Genomic DNA, 22,154 nt, shown 5'->3' with positions numbered 1-22,154 from the left:
TGCCTCCTTATGTTGGGCTTTACCATTTATTATCCTTTGTAGTGCTGGATTTGTAGAAAGATATTGTGTAAATTTGGTTTTGTCATGGAATATCTTGGTTTCTCCATCAATGTTAATTGAGAGTTTTGCTGGATACAGTAACCTGGGCTGGCATTTGTGTTCTCTTAGGGTCTGTATGACATCAGTCCAGGATCTTCTGGCCTTCATAGTTTCTGGCGAGAAGTCTGGTGTGATTCTGATAGGTCTCCCTTTATATGTTACTTGACCTTTTTCCCTTACTGCTTTTAATATTCTTTCTTTATTTTGTGCGTTTGGTGTTTTGACAATTATGTGACGGGAGGTGTTTCTTTTCTGGTCCAATCTATTTGGAGTTCTGTAGGCTTCTTGTATTTCTATGGGTATCTCTTTTTTTAGGTTAGGGAAATTTTCTTCTATGATTTTGTTGAAGATATTTACTGGTCCTTTGAGCTGGGAGTCTTCACTCTCTTCTATACCTATTATCCTTAGGTTTGATCTTCTCATTGAGTCCTGGATTTCCTGTATGTTTTGGACCAGTAGCTTTTTCCGCTTTACATTATCTTTGACAGTTATTCAATGATTTCTATGGAATCTTCTGCTCCTGAGATTCTCTCTTCCATCTCTTGTATTCTGTTGGTGAAGCTTGTATCTACAGCTCCTTGTCTCTTCTTTTAGTTTTCTAGATCCAGGGTTGTTTCCATGTGTTCTTTCTTGATTGCTTCTATTTCCATTTTTAATTCCTTCAACTGTTTGATTGTGTTTTCCTGGAATTCTTTCAGGGATTTTTGCGATTCCTCTCTGTAGGCTTCTACTTGTTTATTAATGTTTTCCTGTGTTTCCCTAAGTGTGTTCATGTCTTTCTTGAAGTCCTCCAGCATCATGATCAAATATGATTTTGAAACTAGATCTTGCTTTTCTGGTGTGTTTGGATATTCCATGTTTGTTTTGGTGGGAGAATTGGGCTCCGATGATGGCATGTAGTCTTGGTTTCTGTTGCTTGGGTTCCTGCGCTTGCCTCTCGCCATCAGATTATCTCTAGTGTTACTTTGTTCTGCTATTTCTGACAGTGGCTAGACTGTCCTATAAGCCTGTGTGTCAGGAGTGCTGTAGACCTGTTTTCCTCTCTTTCAGTCAGTTATGGGGACAGTGTGTTCTGCTTTCGGGCGTGTAGTTTTTCCTCTCTACAGGTCTTCAGCTGTTCCTGTGGGCCTGTGTCTTGAGTTCACCAGGCAGCTTTCTTGCAGCAGAAAATTTTGTCTTACCTGTGGTCCCGAGGCTCAGGTTCGCTCGTGGGGTGCTGCCCAGGGGCTCTCTGCAGAGGCAGCAACCAGGAAGACCTGTGCTGCCCCTTCGCGGAGCTTCAGTGCACCAGGGTTCCAGATGGTCTTTGGCTTTTTCCTCTGGCGTCCGAGATGTGTGTGCAGGGAGCAGTCTCTTCTGGTTTCCCAGGCTTGTCTGCCTCTCTGAAGGTTTAGCTCTCCCTCCCATGGGATTTGGGTGCAGAGAACTGTTTATCCGGTCTGTTTCTTTCAGGTTCCGGGGGTGTCTCAGGCGCAGGGGTCCTGCCGCTCCTGGGCCCTCCCCCACGGGAGCCCAGAGGCCTTATACAATTTCCTCTTGGGCCAGGGATGTGGGCAGGGGTGAGCAGTGTTGGTGGTCTCTTCCGCTCTGCAGCCTCAGGAGTGCCCACCTGACCAGGCGGTTGGGTCTCTCTCTCTGACCAGGCGGTTGGGTCTCTCTCTCCTATTTGTGTTCTTTATAATGTAGATGTATGACCTCCGTCAGATTTTGAGATGGTGAATATCGGGACAACCCTAATCTGAATAATTTTATTTTTATAAATTTCTATTCAAGTTATTTAAACTATTTGAAATTAATTTTTAATATTATTATAAAAATATTTTCAAAATCTGAACTTACCCATCAAACGCCAACACCAATTAATATGATAGAGTGAAATACTTAGCACTAAAGTGCAAAGTTAATATATTTTTCATTAATTGATGATTAAAATTATTTCAATTATATCACTGTGCCAGACAAGTTTTAAAGGAAATAAAAGTAGGAAATATTAGTGACATAGTGAATGTTCCCATGAATTTTTTAGCATCATACCAGATTTTAACAAAACATTTTAGAACAATATGTTAAAATCTTCAGTTTATAATATTTCAGGTAAGGTTTTTAAAACAAAATGTTTTCTTAACAAAATGTATTAGCTTAAGAATAGTCAGGGACATGTTGCTACACAGGTTCAGGCCACACAAAATTCAAGAGGTGAAATAGTGGAAAGGAGCTAGGGAGAGTGGGAGATGGGACATTGTTGTGATAAAAATATGTAGTATAAAAATTATGCTTAAAATGTTACCAGAGACCATGTACTCTATCTTAATAATTAATACAACCTTATATACTTGTACATATTTGATACGACGTGAACACTCTTTGATCTTTAACTTAAATATTTGCAACAAACCCCCATGATGTCTAATTTTGACAGCCCTCACAGCTCCATGGCCTCCCAAAAATGTCCAAATATTTAATAACACGGAAGGTTCATTTTTCATTTTGTCTTAAACACACAGTAAGAATGATGTGAAGATAGAGAAGGAGATGAGCAAGGGGCAGACACAGATGGCCTGAAGACGGCGCACATGCAGATGGGGACGCAGATACGCACACTAGGTGAACCTCTTGTTTGACTTCCCACCTTCTCAGGAGAAACACTGACCTCATAGAATTATTCATCCAATATTTATTGGTTTCTACTGGTTCCTAACTGCCAACCTAAACTTCTTTGTACTTTGTCCATGTAAATATTATCTAACTCAGTGCTGCATTAAATCAAATTGCTACAACCTACAAATCCAATATAATGTTACAATTAAGAACCAACTGTATATATATATATATATATATATATATATATATATATATATATAATATTATATGCATGCTGACATGCTGATATTAAGTGTGTGTGTGTGTATGTGTGTGTGTAAATCTTTCACTAAACAATTGAATCTAGTAATTGGAAAAGGATAGGCACTAGAATAAATAGTTTGGTTCTAGGAGCAGTTAACTTAACGGACATCTCAGATGTGTGCTACAATCACTGATTAATAAATAACACATCCTACCAAAGCTGAAATATCTTCCTTCTTCCAGGAACGACCTCTGTTTTATTACTGTCAGAGTCATCCTCACCTCTCATAAATACCCACAAAAGAAATAAAACATATTCATTTTCTCACTTTTATATCTGTGTATTCCTGGAAACAGACACTCAACTTCTGTTTCCAGGCAGTGCCTCCACCTCTTGGCCATTTGTCATTTCCTTTTTGTCAAAAAGCGCCTGATTATCTGTGCCAAACCACTGAGGCATCTAATGCAAGTGTCTCCAAATTTCTTTGAACATTTTCTATCCTAAAAAAAGTTGATCATACTGTGCCAATATGTTTGCATTTATTTTAATTTTAGAGATGTTTAGGATAATAGGAATATAAAATTTCATTTACAAACTAAGATAAAATTAAACTAACATTTTAAATGTTTTCAAATTATGATATTAAAACATATATTCCTTAGTATAAAATAAGCTTAGAATAAAATGTTCTTTGATAATAGTGAATATAAATTGAAACATCATTGCTGTTAACTTTGTTTTTTTTTTTTTTTCACTGTCAACCCAACTTTTATTCCATGCAGTTTTAGGACAGTTACACGTACCCTGCATCCTCAACAGAAATATCAGTCTATGTTCTCGTGGCACTGAGAACATATTTTAGACTAAATGCAGTCACGAGGCAGGCAGCTAGTGACTTAGAGCAGGCAGGAAAAGTAAAAGGAGCTGCTAGACTGCGAGTCTGCCTCGGTGCTGGCTTGTCCTAAGTGCCTGTGAGAGACTGCAGAAAGCAGTCAATAATGGGGTTCGTCAGTCCATTTTTCACAGATGAGAAACAGCAGCCTCTGGGATTATTGCTGTAGCTCCCAGTCTCTTGTGTACATGAGATCTCAGATCCATGCTTCCCCTAAGGGCATCCAAGCACCAAGGACACTGAAGGTGGAAGGGGAAGTCAGAGCCCAGCACAGGCACGAAAGAAACCCTGTTTGGTTCCGAGTAAGTGCTGTGCTGTTAACTTTGTATAGATCGCTACATACTCTTCTTTTCGGTGTAGAAATGTCAGTTCTTATGTTATTTAATCTGACTTACATATCACTGGACTGACTCACCAGTTAAATAGAAGAGGCTTAAAATCATTCCTGAATTTTCCGGATATGGAGGATTTTAAGTTCAAATAAATGTTATAATGCAGACTAAAAGTGAAGAGGTCACTATTGCCATAAACCTATGGTCCACATCACCCAATTAGCTGCAATACCTGTTGTTAAGGCATGACTCTCTGCCCAGACTTTTGAGGACAAGAGAGACAGTTTATATATTAAGTATTGAAAAGTTTACACATCTTTTAATATGGAAATTATAACAGTTACAGAGAACATGTTTCTACACACCCCCAAAAGCATTCTTGTTCATATAGAAAATGTGGTATAATCAGGTTGTTTCGGTATAAAGAAAGTGTTCACATCTGAGTCTTTGTATGTTACACCTTAGTGACCAAATTTTTCCCACTGACCTTCTGTGTTTTGCATTCTTTTATCTAGCTATAAATTCTTCACGTAGGAATTGGTCTGTTTGAGAATCTAAAGCTTAACTGAAGGGTCAGATGATAGATAACTTTCTAATGCAATATTCAATAGAAATATAATAACCAAACTCTTAAATTTATTATTATATACTTATTGTATAAACCATGAATTTCTTTTTTCCGTTTTTCAAATAAAATATTTATCTACTCTGATCACATTTATTCTCTATTTCTCTCTTCTATTCTGAAATGTGCAACCTTAGCGTTTTAATACTTCTCTGTCCTATTTCTATATTATATTTTTCCTAGGTGAATTTTCATCTTAGTTTTCCACCACACCTTGGCTACTGTGAGCAGCATCTAATTGTCTTAGATTTTTAGATATGTACCCCAGAATGGAATAGATGGGTTTTATGAAACTCTATAGTATTGCATTCATCAGAAAATATAATTATTAATTTAAGTTAGCATTAAGTTGATGAATTAAATTATGGCATGTTCATGCATAGTTTTCATTGTACTTTTACTTAAAGGATTATTTAAATTATTCCTTTTTTCACTGGTGTATCTATTTTCCTCTGGTCTTTAATATACATCACCATCTTTCCCAAATAACCATTCTTCCTCCCTGGTCTCTTTTGGATATGCACACTATAAATGTATTTATTTAAATCTGGATTTCATATATAAAGAATAGCATGTGTTTATTTGACTTTCTGAGTCTAGCTTATATTGATTAAAATAGTGATTTCTGGCTTTATTCAATTTCCTGCAAATATCATGAATTCATTTCTGCTGTGTCTGTTAAGTATCCATGTTTCCTTTATTCATCAATTGTTGTAAACATATACTGCTTATGAATATGGAAAGTCTTGGTATATTCTAGTAATTCATTCAATGTCTTCCTTCAATATTTTAATTTTTTCAGTTTCAGATTCTTTAAACTATCTTTCTAGGCTTACTAACAGTTGCTATTTTATACTACTATGAATAGAAATGCTCTCCTTACCTTTTTCTGTGTTTAGACTTCTCTACAAAGAAATTACTGACTTTTAAAGAATGATTTTATATCTGGCCACTCGGCTATAATTAAGTATCCGATCTAGTTTTCTGGTAATATCTTTAAGTCCTTCTAAGCACAGACTCACAGAAGCATCTACATCTAATGATTTTATTTTATACCAATGGTTCATAAAAAAGTCTTGAAATTGTTAAAAATTAACTGTTATTTATTTATTTTATTACATTCTTTGATAATGCTGAAGAATGTTGTTAAGAAACAGATCAGTTTTTTATACTTTGTGAATATTTCTCATGGATGCTTTATAAAAACATTGATATCTCATAATAAATTCACAAACATGATCCTACAAATCTAGGGCAAGAATAACTATCATTAAATGAAGCACAGAGATGTTGTCGCAGGACAGTAATAACAACGCTGAAGATGTCTCACTGTTTGATGCAGAAGAGGAGACAACCAGTAGACCAAGAAAATCCAAAATCAGACACCCCGTGGCGTCCTTCTTCCACCTTTCTTCCGAGTCAGTGCAGTTGTGGTCTATCTCCTCTGCGAGCTGCTCAGCAGGAGCTTTATTGACTGCATGGTGACAATTATCTTTCTGCTGTCATATGACTTTTGGGCAGTGAAGAATGTCACCGGTAGACTAATGGTTGACCTACGTTGGTGGAATCGACAAGGATGGAAAGAGCCACTGGGTGTTTGAGTTCAGAAAGTCAACTCCTCAAGACAACAAAACCATTTCTGAGGCCAAGTCGAGAATCTTTTGGTTAGGACCCATCGCCTACCCAGTCCTGTGGGTGATCTTTGCCTTTGAGCTAAATCCCCAACCCCGATGTGTTTATTTATTTAGATGTGTTTACATTTGTATTTTGTATATATTAGTATATAAATTTTACCTGATCAGTAAATTTATCTTATTAACACCAGATGAAAATGAGAAGGTATTAAGTTATATGCATAAACGAATGTTTACAGACAGAGAAAAACTAGAGAAAAGTACCCGGGTTGCTGATATTTGCTGGTGTCTTTTTCACTACCTCACTACAGATCATCAGCAGATATTAACAAATCAGTCTTCAGGTTCATGTGTGGAAGAAGTCTTGCTACCCTTAATATACTAAGCCCAATGGTTTATCCTGATTTTTAAAAATGTATGAGAAGCCGCTGTTCCAGGAGAAAATATCTAAGATTAAAGTCAGGGGTGCAAAAGGACGGATTTTCTCCACAATCTCTTTGGACCAGGATAAAGTCTCATGCTCTTTTATGCAGAAGCATTAGATTTAGAGGAAGATTAACTCGTCAAACATGGAGAGAGCTACAAAGTACTTTTCTAAAGGGCAATGTGGATGAACAAAGACTTTGGGAAGGAGAACTTGGCTTATCATTCTCTTACCAAGCATTTATCCTTTCTTTTTGACTTTATTCTTTCATTTTCTCAGGAATTCCTGCATCTGCCCTGTGTTTACTAATTAGAACCTTTTGTATTTCTTAGTTTGCAAAAGATCTATCAGGGGACAACATTTTCTTCCATCAAGATTTTTAACTAATATTACTGAACAAGAGTTTATTTCATAACTAAAAGTCTGAATTTACCATCACCAATTGTGAGTTCATTATTATCTTTCACACTTGATAAAAGTTGCTATGGCGAATCCCTTTCACAAAGTAACTATGATTTAAGACTTTTTCATGTCCAAATTGTGGTTCATTGTAACTATGTCTTTATCTTTTTAGTTGTTCATTAGGGTAAGTTTTACGTATGTCTAATTTGTAATTTCAAGAATTCTGTTTACATTGTAGAAGGCTTATGATTCATAGCTCAGTGTTGATGGAAGTAAAAGAAAGCATATAGTATTTGAAGAAAGGTAAAAGGAAAAGAATTAGAGAGTATGTCCCTTCTCCAATGACAGCAGGGGTCCAGGAATCTTTGTTGATTTTAGAATGCTTGAAATTGTTTCAAGTTGATATACACTAATTACAGTGCATTTCTAAATATTAATAACATTTAAAGGATATCACAAAGCCAAGGATTACCTCTAGTTGGTTGTCAAATGGAGAGTTATCAATTCTGAGTCCATATGCTCACAAACAACAAAAAAAATTGCTTTGTGAAAGATAGGAAATCTGGTAGGGACTGGATTTTGGGAATTAGGAAGGGAAAATGATGTAGTTCTATTTTGATTAAAAACATATTATAAAATAAAAAATAATAAAGAAATAATGAAAAAATATTACTTTTAGGAAATGTGTGTGTGTGTGTGTGTGTGTGTGTGTGTATGCTGTGTTCCTGACAATTGTCACAGGCAATTAGCATACATATAGCTATTTCACAGAAAGTATAATTTACTTAGAAAATATGCTTCAAAATTGTAAATCAATTTTAATTGACAGTTGCATAGTCAATGAAAAATCTCTATTAACTTAAAGAGTATTTAAATTTATTTGATTTAGGTGTTTGTATTTTTTGACAAAATTACACTAATGGATAATTTTAGTCTTCTAGCAGAAGAAATGACAGAGAAATTTGTTTAACCTGAATCAGTTCTGTAATTGTTCTGTCTCTTTAATTTACCTATGTAGAAAATGTTTAGTTCCTCTGTGCAAGAATCTGTGGATTAAACTAATGCTTCTTCTAACTTCTGAAATCTCTAGACAGACATAAAATCTCTATACATAGTATTTGACTGAAAGTTTTGTCATTATATTTATATCAAAGTCATGAATAGGATACACTTTGCATGTATAAAGATAAAAATGAAAACATAAAATCTATAAAGTTTTTGGTAGAGCAAGATAGAAATGTTTTATCTGGACTCTCGATTAATTTTGGAGGGAATAATATGAGTATGTGCTTGTGTGTGTGTCTGTATGTGTGTGTTTGTGTACATACTGGCATGTATTGGCAGGTATATGGAGATCTGAGCATAAATAAAAGGAATTATTTTTCACTTTCTGACTTACTGCTTCTGGGAATCAACCCCAGGATGTTAAGTGTGATTTATTCTCACCACTGAATCATACTGCCAGCACTAATTTTTTATCTTGTAAATATGAATAAAATTAGGACACTGACCACAGCAAACTATTAAAAAAGAAAAAAAAAAACAGAAAAAGCCTGAATTTTCTTACATTCAAATGGTGGTAACACTAGCTACAAATATTTAATATTCAGAAAAAAATCAACTGTCTCATTGAAGAGATGGACTATAGATCTGAACCCTGAAGTGATTCTGGGAATCAGTGAAGGTAACCCTAAAATATACTAAAACATAAATATACCGTGTAATTACTATCACTTCCTTGACATATAACCCAGAGTAACTACAGAAAGTGAGAGAGGATAAAGGTCCCATGAATTGGATGAGAGCCGCAGGACTGGGCAATGGCAGGCTCTAAGTGATGTGAAGGTGGGAAGGAAAAATGGGAGAGGGAGTCTTAATTGTGGAGGAAAAAGAAAAAGAGATACTAAGGTTTAAAGGTTTTTTTTTGAGAGGATATAAAGTTGTTTTTAGTTTTTATTTGCCTAAAATAGATGTAACTGTGTTTACAGAACACATAGAAGAACATATGTGTTATATAATACATATAACTGATTGTACATTCACAGACATCTTAAATGAAGTTCTAAATGTTAGGCTCACTCTCCTCCCATAAGAGACACAAATTATCTAGGAAAAAAATTCAGGCATAAAGTATACCCTTTCTAATAGTTCTTCAGGGTAGTTGAGAACTACCTGAAGCACTTTGCATTTCTTGTCAGGTTAAACTTTAATAACTCCTACAGGATATTTAGTATGTAAATATTTAAATCCAAATATCTTGTTGACGTTTCCACTTGAGATACTAATATGAGATTTAAGTAAGAACATGTGTTTCCTTAAGCCTAATAAAGCTTTTTGTCTTTTTATAAAAATATTAGAAAAGCCCTTGGTCCTATGAAGGCTTGTTTCCCCCAATGTAGGGTAATGCCAGGGCACTGAGGTTGGAGTGGGTGGGTGGGAATGGGAGCATGCTCATAGAAGCAAGGGGAGGGAGGAGGAAGTATAGTAGAGGGGGAGAAAGGGGATAACCTTGGAAATATAAATACATAAAAATTACAAGAAAAATAAAATTATAAAAAAGAAAGAAAATAAATTCCTAGTGAAATATATGCAATACATTCTGTAACATTTTTCATTAAATACCTTTCAATTGTTAAATTTACTCCAATGTTAACTGTAACATGCACAGTAAAGATACAATATACAAAGTCAATTAATATTCTTACTTTGGCCTATGGACAAGTAAGGTCAGATTAGTGAGGATTTCATTTTGAACTAGGTATCACTTTTAAAAGCTCATTTTCTATAAAAACCATTCATAAGCAATGCAAATTATCTTTCTTCGTGTTGTGCATTGAGCTAGGTTGATCATTTTTTTCTACTCTAAATAGTTTTGAAAATTCCACAATTATATTCTCAGGCATAAATGATACTGCTAATGTTACTCATCACAATGTCACAAATACTATAGGCTGAACATACATCTAATTTTCTCTTAAAATTGTATCGGGTACTATCCTGTAATTGTTCAATCCTGAGTTTCCCTGCTTTGTATCCCCTCTCCTCCTGATAGATGCAACCAGAGGAGATTACACCCACACCGATAACTTGGAATTCCAAGAGATCACTTTCATATTACTGATTGTTATTATGCACGTTTATTTGTGCTGGTCTTCTTGAAAGAAACCACCACACTCTTCAAGTTCAGTAGAGACTATTGAGAACACGAACCACGTTCCCTCTGTTATATTCCTGTTCCCTCTCAGCACCCTTTAGCTCTCAGGTAGAGGTGCCTCTGCTTCCACTTGTTCCTATTCACTCTATTCACATGCAAGAAAAAGATGAATTATATAAATATTTGTGAAAACATATTTAAAGTCACCTATCACTACACACGAAATTCCAATAGTGATGGTAAAACCATGCAAAATCCAACTGGAAATATGCTCAGGGAAATCTGGATAGTGTGAAAAATTCAAACAAGAATTGGTTTGCCACTACATAAAGTTCTTAAATGCCTTTTTTTGTATATCTGATTTAAAGGATACACTCCTTGAATATGGGACAATTGTTAAATAGTTGTATAGCTTCACAAATGAAACATGATGATAAGTCCTTAAAAAATATAAATCTGATTTTAAATAATATGAAAGGAAATGTTTAACTTTTTATTTTTCCATAAAAATATTATTGCAAAATCTTGCTCATATTAGAAACTCTTAATGTCTTGTTCCTATAATCCTAGGACATAGGAGATAGAGCAAGGTGAACTCTGTGTAGAAAACATCTTTGTCTACATAACAAATTGAGAGAAAGACTTGCCTGTCTGATACTGTCTCAACAACACAAAACAAAACAAAACAAGAATGAAGTGAATTGTCAGAGAATATACAAGACACCTAAATATTGATGGAGAGGTCATATTGTGGGTTCTTATAATATTTCAGCCGACATAACATAATACTTTTGGAATAGTAACTTCTAAACAACAACACAACTAAAAATACTGCTCTTGGTCGAAACATTGGAAATACTAAGGTCATATATTCTGTGAACATGACTTGTCATGAGCATGGATCTTTTATGACCTATGCACATCTCTTAAATCATTCAAACTGAAAATATTTTTTCTATTTTTGTTGTATTTATTTAAATTTACATTTCAAACGTTATCCCCTTTCCTGGTTTCCCCTCAGGAAACCCCCCATCCCATTTCCTCACTGTCTTCCTCTATGAGGGTGCTCCCTCATCCACTCACCCACTTACCCACTCACCCACTTACCCACTCACCCACTCACCCACTCCCTCCTGCCTCCCGGTCATGATATTCCCCTATCGTGGGACATCGAGCCTTCTTGGGACCAACGGCCTTTCCTACCACTGATGCCCAACAGGCCATCCTCTGCTACATATGCAACTGGAGCCATTGGTCCCTCCATTGTACTCTTTGGTTGGGGGTTTAGTCCTTGGGACACTGAGGGGTCTGGTTGGTTGATATTGTTCTTCCTAAGGGGTAGCAAACCCCTTCAACTCCTTCAGTTCTTGCCTTCCCTCCTCCATTGGGGTACCCATGCTCAGTCCAATGGTTGGCTGCAAACATCTGCCTCTGTATTTGTCAGAATCTGGCAGAGTCTTTCAGGAGACCGCTTCCTGTCGGAATGCATTTCTTGGCATCCCCAATAGTGTCTGGGTTTGGTGTCTGTACATGGGATGGATTCCTAGGTAGAACAGTCTCTGGATGACCTTTCCTTCAGTTCCTGCTTCATACTTTGTCTCCATATTTCCTCCCTTGACTATTTTGTTCCCTCTTCTAAGAGTGACTGAAACACCCACAGTATCATCTTCCTTCTTTTTGAGTTTCATGTGATCTGTGAATTGTATCTTGAATATTCTGAGCTTTTGGGCTAATATCCACTTATCAGTGAGTGCATACCATGTGTATTCATTTGGTGCATTTATATAACAGCATTGACCAATGTATCATTTTGACTATACTGTCTGTTCTGACTCTTACTAAATCATAGATATCATATATCGTATTTATGTGCATTGTGTTAATAGGAAACTAATTCACATAATTTTTGTGAATGACATAACTCAATAATGAAGAAAATAGAATTGATATGTATACAAGTACACGTGAGGATTAAGAAGAGAATATTCGATGTTCAATATTTCTCATTTGTTATGTCTTAGAATTATGAAGCTTGGTTATCCTCTTAGAAATGTGTTATTATGTTTATATGAATGTTTTTGTTTGTTTGTTATCCAAATATATTCGTGTCTGTCTGTCTGTCTGTCTGTCTCTCTCTCTCTCTCTCTCTCTCTCTCTCTGTCTCTCTCTCTCTCTGTGTGTTTGTGTGTGTGTGTGTGTGTGTGTGTGTGTGTGTGTGTGTAGGCACAAGCTTGGCATTGGTTATCTTCATAAATCACTTCCAGTTTACTTTGTAAGATAGATTTCCTCCCAGAGCCAAAAGGTCACTGAGAAGACTATGTTGGTTGGTACATGATCTATAGGGATATGCCTGTTCTATATTCAACCCCTTACACAATTCTTGGTGGCAGACAGGAATTATTATACATTGATTTCATACATTGTGGATCTATACTAAAGTCCTTATGATGACCAATATCATGAGTTCTTATGTTGACTAGAGAAAACAGATAACTAGTTAGTCCTGATTTTTAAGCACTTGGTAGACTATTTAAAAGAAACTCTTTTTCATTCTTGCCCTAGTCTGAATTGTTATTATCCAAGATACTTGCTACAAGAATTTTAACATGACTCATAAGGAATTAGCCAAGTGTTAAAAGCATACAAAACTGTCCTGATAGAATATGCAGAAGGGTTGCAGCTTCTAAGGTATAGAAATTCCACAGGAAGACCAGCAGAATGAACTTAAAGCCATGGTGTTTTCAGAGTCTGAACTACCAACCAAAGAACATACGTAGGCTTGATGTAGGCCTCTCTGCACATACGTAGCAGATATGCTACTTGATCTTCAAATGGGTCACAAATAACTGGAATGGGCTGTTGCCTTTAAGTGCAATATATGCTTCTAGCCTGCCTGCCTTTGTCTGACCTTAGTGGGAGATGAAGTGCCTAGTCTGGAAGAGACTGGAAGGCTCCCACCCACTTAGAGGAAAAGGGGAGAAGGATTGAAGGAATGATTGTGGAAGGGGGTGATCTGGAGGCAGGCAGTGATGAGGTTAACATTAATATGTAAAAAAAAGAATTAAAAATTACGACAGGTAAAATTAGAGAATGAAAATGGAAGCATTAGTGTCAACTATGTCCTTACTATTTAAATATCCTTCACAATCTACAATCTATCAGCATCTACAATCTATCAGCAATCTAATATGGACTGTAAAACTACACAATTGACATTGAAAAATATCCTGCTACAAATGCTCAAACATACACCCTTTTTTGGCTATCACGAGTAACACAATTTAGTATAAAAATAAAAATAATTACAATACTATTTGTAAAATATTCTAAAAAAATATATTTTTACTGAAACAGGAGGGAAGGAAAAAAGGAAAAAAGGAAGGAAGGAGGGAAGGAAGGAAGGAAGGAAACAAAAAACAGAGTTCACGTAGACAAATTCCTCCTGGTTCTTATCGTATTTCTGTGTTATATAATTTTTTAAAAGTTACTAATGGGAAAAAAACAATATAGTGTAGTTTTCCAAATGTGAAATAGAAAAGTTTAGTCATTACATTTATTTATTCATGAGTATGTAATCATTCACTAATCCTTTTGATCAAATAGTATTTTGTCATTGTTCTTCTCTTTTGGATAATTAAACAAACACTGACTAAGATGCAGATTTTGCTCATACTAAGAAGAGGATATTTCCAGGTCAATTAAGCAATTAGAATTAGGCACAGAAAGTAAATGGTGACAAAATGTTATGAAATATCACTCCATTTCAATGCGATTTTTTAATCTGTAGTGCCCTAATGGAGCAAAACTGCAAGTTTCGATAATTTGCTTCAAAGAAAGTGAAATTAAGAGAAAGAAAAAACCTTTATTCCTGGGAGTTCTTTTGAGGTATATCAAATCTAGTATCTTTTACAATGACATCAGCAACAAGAAATAATGTCACAGTAGTTGATGATACACAGGTAGATAAATAAGTAGATGTCAAATAAGTGGGTGGATGGATAGATAGATAGATAGATAGATAGATAGATAGATAGATAAATATTATGTAGATAGTATGATGGTAGATAGATAGATGATACATAGATTATACTTAGATCATAGATAATAGATAATAGATAAGCAGATAAATGATTAACAGGTGATGATAAAAGAAAGATGGAAAAATTGACAATAGATACATATAGATTGATACATGATAAATGATGATAGGTAATAGATAAGTTAGATACCTAGTTAAATAATAGATAGATGAATAGATACATAAATAGGTTGATATATTGACAGATTTAATTAGAATAGAAAGATAGGTGGCATATGCTTTATTTAAAGGTTATTTAACTATTTATTTAATCCTAAAATTATTAATGAAATGTATTAATAAATTTCATTCTTGTAAAAAATGGTTAGAAATGCAGAACCATGTGTCTCATGAACAAAAGCCTAAGTTGTACTTAGAACAACTTAACGAATACAGCAAAGCTTCACATAGGCTCATGGGAGAGTAAATAACTAATTTCTTTATTCCACTTTTAAATGTTTATAAACTCTTATGTGCAATGGTAAGCCAATAAGTCTTTGAATCAATATATATATATATATATATATATATATATATATATATATATATATATGGGTCGTACCTCTGTTCTCAGGTGTGTCAGCGATATTCTGGAGATGTCGTCAATGGGTCCTGCCCCTGATTGCTCCTAGGTCCTTGCACCCAGCGGGCACAGTTGGCACTATGCAGTTCCCTCTTGGGTCTGCACTGTGAGTAGAGGGTAGTCTCCTCTGACTTCTCAGGAGTGTCCACGCTTCTGAGGGTCCAGCTTTCTCTTCCACTGGATTCGGGTGCAGGGAGCTGTTTGGCCGGTTCAGTTCGGTCCTGGGCACGGTCCAGAATCATGGATACTGGCGGCTGTCTGTCCACTTCTTATTTTTAACTTTTTCTAAAGATGTTGTCATAAGAACCCACGCATATTTAAATCGTTCTCCTATAATTTTACTCTGTAAAAATGACTACCATACACAGATTTATTTCATATTTTCTCTATTTTCATTTGATTACATGATCACAAACATGGTTACCAGAAAATTCTGCTCTAAAATACCTAAGAAATGGGCAGTTCTGCTCATGTGTCTGACATGATAAAGTTGTTCACTCAGCATAAATTCCTAGCATAGTGACAATGCTAAAATAGATGCTGGACACAAAAAAGACGTTTAGTAACTAATGAAAATAGATTAAGCCATATTAGGTGGCATTTAAATATAGTCCTCTGTGACAAAAGATGTTAATATATAGCAAAAAACAATATGTATATCTAATTTATTGATGACATAAACTCTACAGATATGTTTAATTATAATAGATGGAGAAATCTCAGAAGCAATGATATTAAGGGATTGAATCCAGAGTGACATGGAGCCATAATGAACCTGGAAGAGTTTACAGTTGTGTCATCAGTGGGGCACTTCCATAGACCCATTTCTTCCAATAGGTTGGTGGGTTAGGATCTTTGATACAATCAGCGTAAAACATGAGAATACTATTTCTTTTTCTTATTTTCAATTTCTTTCAATTAAGTGATTCATACTTCAATGGAACATATTTCTATTTAAAATTGATCTTAACCTCATGGATAGATTATCTAAACCTTCATCAGTTTGATTAAATAACTTTCTTAGAACAAAGGTGCTGCAGAAACCCAAAATGATACTCACAAATATTGAACCAGGCAACTTTTTGTCTTCAAAAATACTCATAAGAGATTTCCCAAACAAACATTTCTTTGTTGGTTGTGGTGGATTTTGAGAAGGTACTGGTGGGTTGGTATATACATTGCCTTCATGTTTCTCTGAATCTAAGAAGGGAAAACATTGGTGTAACTGAACTCACTCAACCTGAACACACCCTTTTCATTTATAGTGTGCATGACTTTTGCAATAACACAAACACACAGAAAATAACTAATTAATACTGTAACATTTATAACAATTTTGCTTCATAAGGCCCTGGATATATAGTTCTATATGGCCCATACTACTGTATAAAGAATAAGTTCTTGTGTTTGCCTTGAAAGCTATGCATAAAGGTATCAGAATCAAGCAGTCATATAGTACCAGTCTCTTAGTCCCCCTGGGTGACTTTCTAACTGTCATGGGAAACAGTGAATTTAACAACTGTGTCTGTCCTTCACAGAACAATTTGCCTGACCAAATTACTGTTATAGTCCTTGTCGTTCTCCACTGATCTGTGAGCTCAAATCTGAGATCGTAGTGTCATTGTGAGCTCAAATCTGAGATCACAGTGACTCTGATAACCTATGTGTACATTATGTTATATTTTCAGATTTTCCTAAGAGCCTAGCATGGTGGCACATGCCATTATTCCCAGATCACAGGGAGCAGAGCCAAGAGGATCTCTCTAAACTTGATGTCAGCTAGGTACACAAAGCAAGATCCATGACAACCAGAGCTGTTACATAGACAAAATCCAATTTGCTATTGAGTTGATATTCTCTTTATTTTAAGAATCTATGTTAAGACTCAATATATCGCTGTAATTATCATTTCTTCACATATTCTTAATTAATTGCTTAGTCTCATTTCTGGGATTAACCTCTAACATAACTAAGGACCAGTGGAAAGAGGTTCTAAAATTTGGAGGCAAATTCTAACAATAGGATAATACCTAGCCCATGTTCAGTTTCCTTCATGTTTCTGATGTTTGTTGGCATATTCTGGGAATATGAAGACTTTACTCTGGGAGTATAAAAGAATGATGTTTCATACCAAACTAAAACCAAGTTCTCTCTGAATATTTTTGGAGAGTTTTCAATTATAAATTTTACCAGAGAAATCTGCGACGAAATAGGACAAACACAGAAGGTCTCTGTCATTTTGCCTTGTTGCAAACCCCATTTCACTTATTAGTCTTGAAGGCTAAAAATATGACCATATCTGATAAAAACAATCCAAATTTGCAATGACTTTGTTTTGTTGGGAAAACCCACTTGAAAACAAGTAGAATTTCACACATTCTGTATTGATTATATCAGAATTAAGTCTTGATTGCTGAACCCAGTACCCAGGATTATTAATAATTTTTATATCATTTCACAGTATTTGTTCTCATCGGTGAGTCTAAGGATAATCTAAAAGACAATGATATTAACTGAATCCATGCACTCAAATACCCATTTATATTTTACTTGAAATGCACCAATGATTCCTCCTCTCCAGAGGAACACATTTCAAAGCTGTACTTAATTTACACAATGAAACAAAAACAAAACAATCAACAATAACAACAACAAAATAACCCATTTTCTCAGGATATTCCTGTTTTCCTGTCTCATTGTAAAGGCTTATCAAAGCTAGGCATGAAGTTCGTATCTAATTACCTTTTTGGCAATATCATTTGTCCCTCCATTATTGGAAGAGCTGGGCATGAATGAGAGACATGGGGCTATCCAAACAGATAGATGGTAAGAAGACATTTCATTAACAGAAGAATTACTTTTAATTTCATATAATATTCGAAAAGGTTGCCTCAGAATAGCAGCATTTGCAGTTGACAGTTTTTCTAAAAGACTGAACACAGAGACAGTTATTTTGAAACAAGTATACTCAATTTCTAAATATGAATGAAAGGAACAGAGTAATTGGATCGATTGCTGGATGCTCTGAAAATAAAATGAAAGAATTTTTACTCAAATTATTACTTGAAATATTTATCCAATTCAGAAAAAAAGACAAATCTAATTGGAATGTGGCAGTAGGATAATAAGCCAGGGCTACTCTAATTCCCACTGTAACTCACACTTCTCTTTTGAAAGTGTCTTGTGTGTTTGTGAACAATTGAAACCTTTTGCTACCTGTCAATGTTTTTAGTAAATATTTCTGTGATATATTATTTCTAGTGTGTGTAAGCAAATACTACTTCTATTTTGTTGATGTTGTTCACACAGTTTGCCAACAATTACCTCTGCACTGTGTCTAATTTCTCGTAGTCATTGACCTTTTTGGTTACAACAATCCACTCATCATAGAGTTCTGAAGTCATCAGAATTCCTTCAATGTTTTGTAGGAAGTTCTTATAAAGGGAGGAAAAATATTTTGTGGAAAAATTTAATCATGAAAATTGTTCAAAGTACATTCTTCTGTAAATTTCAGTTTAGTTCCAATTTTCTTCACAGCTCCCAAAATTTCCCCTAAGTAGAACATTCCCTGAAATATATGTCCAGTAAGTTTCATCAATTTAAACCAGAAATCAAAGCGTAGATTTTCAGATTTATTTTGACTATAGAAAAACCTTTTCTTAGATCAGCATTCCGCTAGTGGACGGCTGAGCAAACTAACACATATACGTGATCAATACTTCAGCTTAAATACGCTTTTTAAATGATAGAAACATACCATTATGGTAACCACAACAAAGACAACCATAGGAACTCTTATCTGATTTCTCAGGAGCACAAAGCCATGTCTGGTACTGGAAGCATGGAGGCACATGTGGTCTGGTTCTTAGAGAACGTCCTGCCCCTATTTCACTAAACAAGTGTGACTCCTAACTCTATTATAAATATTTAACTTAATATTCACAGATAATATAGCCCTGACCCATCAAAAATGTTCTCTTTGCAATGGATGGAGACTACTATTAAAAACTACAGCTATTCAAGTTCCAAAGAAAAAAATACCTTGTGACACTGAGCCTCAGTTTGTACATACACATACTAAGTCCCGAACTGTGGTCTCCAAACAGGTGTAAAGAGAATCAGAAAGATTGTACACCGGAGTATAGTAACATTTGCTTTGAGATTGGGTCTCCGAGAAATGAGGGTAGGGTTCACCTTTGATAGCCCAAGAATAGCATTGCTTAAAAAATTCCTAAGCAAAACATCATTCAAGTTATTAACACTAACAGTGGAGATTTGAGCTTACCAGATTTATCTCATACCTATTTACTGTCACTCAAGGGAATGCAAAAGGAAGAACACTACTCCCATAGACTCAGAGAAATCCTGAGGATGGATGATGGAAGGACTTTCCCTACCTTAAAGATGCATGCCACTACATAAACAGATTGTTTGGTTATCTCTTCTTCTGAATCCAATTTGTCCTTTTCTGTTTGGCACAAGGTTACACTCAGAGATACTGTAAACGTACCCTTGATTGTGGGTATACCCTTTCCTTTTTAGTAGGAACAGCATGTCCTGAGAAGAAGATAGGGAAACACCTGTCAGGCTTCATGCAGCACCGGGCATGATTGTCTCCTTGAGAAAAAGACCAATGGTGGGCACAGGTGCCGTGCAAAGACTGGCATGAACACAGAGGACCTCAAGCTAGTTTTGTGCCTCAGTCTATTTTTGTACAAATCCTACCCTAATGGTAACCCTTTAAGATCAGGTAACATTTCTTTTTATCAGATTAAATCCAACTTTTCCAATAGACAGTTCCTGAATAGCCCACTCTCATCTTCCTATTGAAAAACCAATGATTTGAGACACAGTTTTTACTCCACATTGTGATAGAAGTGAAGGGGTCAGGTATTTGTGAAGCAGGAATTTGTCTTAAGAGAGCCAGAGAAGAACCATGTGATACATACCAGAATTGCCGAGAACCTGCCGATGGCAGGTTGCCATCATGATAAATGGAAATAAGTTCTCTTCCAAACAGTTTTTCTCCCTCATTAACTCTTGGGATGGTGCATACTTTGTCCGGGTGGGGCACAGAGACCCTGTACCACCACGATGTTATAGAAGTTCTTTGTTTCTTAAGACGTTTTCTCTTTATATCTGAGGAGGAGATAGGATCATTACGTGGTATAGTATATACCTTTATGAAACCAAATTTCAATTGCAAAATGTCCGTTATAATGAGTTGATCATCCTGTTGTGCTTATATAGCCTTCTTCCCATATAACCTACATTGTTTTTAATCTTATTGATGTCTCTAAGACATGGTCTAGTGTTCTCCAATGGGAATTCTTGCAAGATGATGCTCTCTACCTCCACACTGTATCATGAAATACTAGATACATAGGTTTAATAAGCTCCCTGAACTACATACAGGCTGTTGCTTCAGTAGTCATATCCATTTTCATAACCTCTCTCCCTTCATTCACATTAAGAAATTTTCTATTTTTTCAAATGTCATGGTGAAGCTCTTTTCTTCCTATGTTTTCTTGTTCAACATTTTGAAGAACCATTGTTAAGTTTATTACAATAACAGCATGTCCCCCTCATGAGAAAATACACATGACTATTTTTGTCCAACATGGGACTCATCTTCCTGTAGTCTACATTCAAAACTGAAATCTAAGTTTCTTTTTCCCTTCTACATTTTCTTTTAGAATATTGGACCAGAATAAAAATTTTAATATATGTTATTTAAAACAAATAAATTAAAATAAACAAATTAGTCATATAATACAATAAAAATACTCTTCCTCATTGTTGAACATATTGTCTGTCTGGCTATCTAATGCAAAATCATGAGGGCTTAAATCACAAGTAAAATTATATAGGCTGACAAAGATGTCAGTGTTTGTGTGTATATTTGTGAATATATATATATATATATATATATATATATATATATATACCAAAACACATTTCAAAACTTTTACTCAGAATTGTTTCTGTCTAAAGAAAATGCAGAAACAAAAACTGGAGCAGAGACAGAAGGAAAGGCCATCCAGAGATTGCCATAATATCTGATCAATCCCATGTATAGACACCAAACTATGACAATTGCTGATGCAAAGATATGTGTGCAGACAGGATCTATCAGCTGTCTTTTGTGAGGATCTACCAGCATCTGACTGAGACAGATGCAGATACTTGCAGCCAACCATCCGACTGAACCCTGGGTCCCCAATGGAAGACTTAGGGGAAGGAATAAAGAAGGAAAAGGGCTAACAACCCTATAGGAAGATCAACAGTATTGATTAAATGGACCCCTCAGAGTTGCCAGGATACCAGGATATTCGCCAACAAACCAAGAGCATATATTGCCAGTTTGCAGCCCCTGCTAGATATGATGCAGATGCCTGTCTTTTCTGGCCTCAGTAGGAGGGGACGTACTTGTTTCTGTGGAGCCTTGATGATGCAGAGAAGGGGGATGCCAGAGGGGTGAGATAGGAGAAGAACAGTTGGCTGGGGAGCACCCTCTTAGAGGCAAAGTGGAAGGGCAATGAGGTGGGGTATTCTTGGTGTGAGACCAGGAATGGGACATTTCAAATGTAAATAAAATAATTAATAAAACATAAAAAGAAAAAATTTAAAAGAAATCAAGAGGTGTAAGAGGGAGGTTTTCAAAAGGAGAGTAAGGAAAGATTATATATAAAAGTATTGTATCATTTGATTAAGAATTTTAGAAAACTTCAGAAGCTCCAGGATATCTATGTTAAGTGACAATTCAACTCTAGATATAGGTCTAAAAAATATTTGTTATATGATTTGAAATGAGATTAGAGACTGGGCTACAAGTTTAAGGTGATTTCTATTCAAGTCTATAACAGATTATCTTCAGTCCCATACATACAATTTTTCTATGTAGCTTTCATTGTAATAGTTTATCAAAATGCAGTTCATAAGTTATTTTGTGTTCTAATCATGAAATCACTTGTCTTGTCTTAGGCCTGCTATTCTAATGGGACAAAAATCTGTGTACACAATGTCTTGGCATACCAGTTTATGTTGAATATCTGCCTGGAAAAAATGAAATGTTCTCCCTATAAA

The 22,154-nt window shown here is 35.4% G+C and overlaps 1 protein-coding gene and 1 pseudogene across 4 annotated transcripts in view; one reads left to right on the top strand and one right to left on the bottom strand.

Moving 5' to 3' along the window:
* Tgap1l12 (GTPase activating protein testicular GAP1 like 12) overlaps window positions 1–22,154 on the bottom strand; it is a 697,215-nt gene that overhangs the window by 194,713 nt on the left and 480,348 nt on the right. For all 4 annotated transcript variants that reach the window (XR_005500942.2, XM_063282873.1, XM_039103653.2 and 1 more), the window contains exons 26-29: window positions 20,018–20,207; window positions 17,811–19,625; window positions 16,129–16,268; window positions 15,048–15,353 (exon numbers count right to left, since the gene is read on the bottom strand). The gene's annotated coding sequence lies outside the window, so the exon portion shown is untranslated. The remainder of the gene's footprint in view (window positions 1–15,047; window positions 15,354–16,128; window positions 16,269–17,810; window positions 19,626–20,017; window positions 20,208–22,154) is intronic.
* Window positions 6,081–7,441, top strand: LOC134485786 (Golgi apparatus membrane protein TVP23 homolog B-like; annotated as a pseudogene).

The sequence above is a fragment of the Rattus norvegicus genome, chromosome 2 (assembly GCF_036323735.1).
Source record: "Rattus norvegicus strain BN/NHsdMcwi chromosome 2, GRCr8, whole genome shotgun sequence".
Lineage (NCBI taxonomy): Eukaryota > Metazoa > Chordata > Mammalia > Rodentia > Muridae > Rattus > Rattus norvegicus.
Note: the sequence above shows the minus strand (reverse complement) of the source record. Positions and strands in the feature narration are given on the sequence as shown.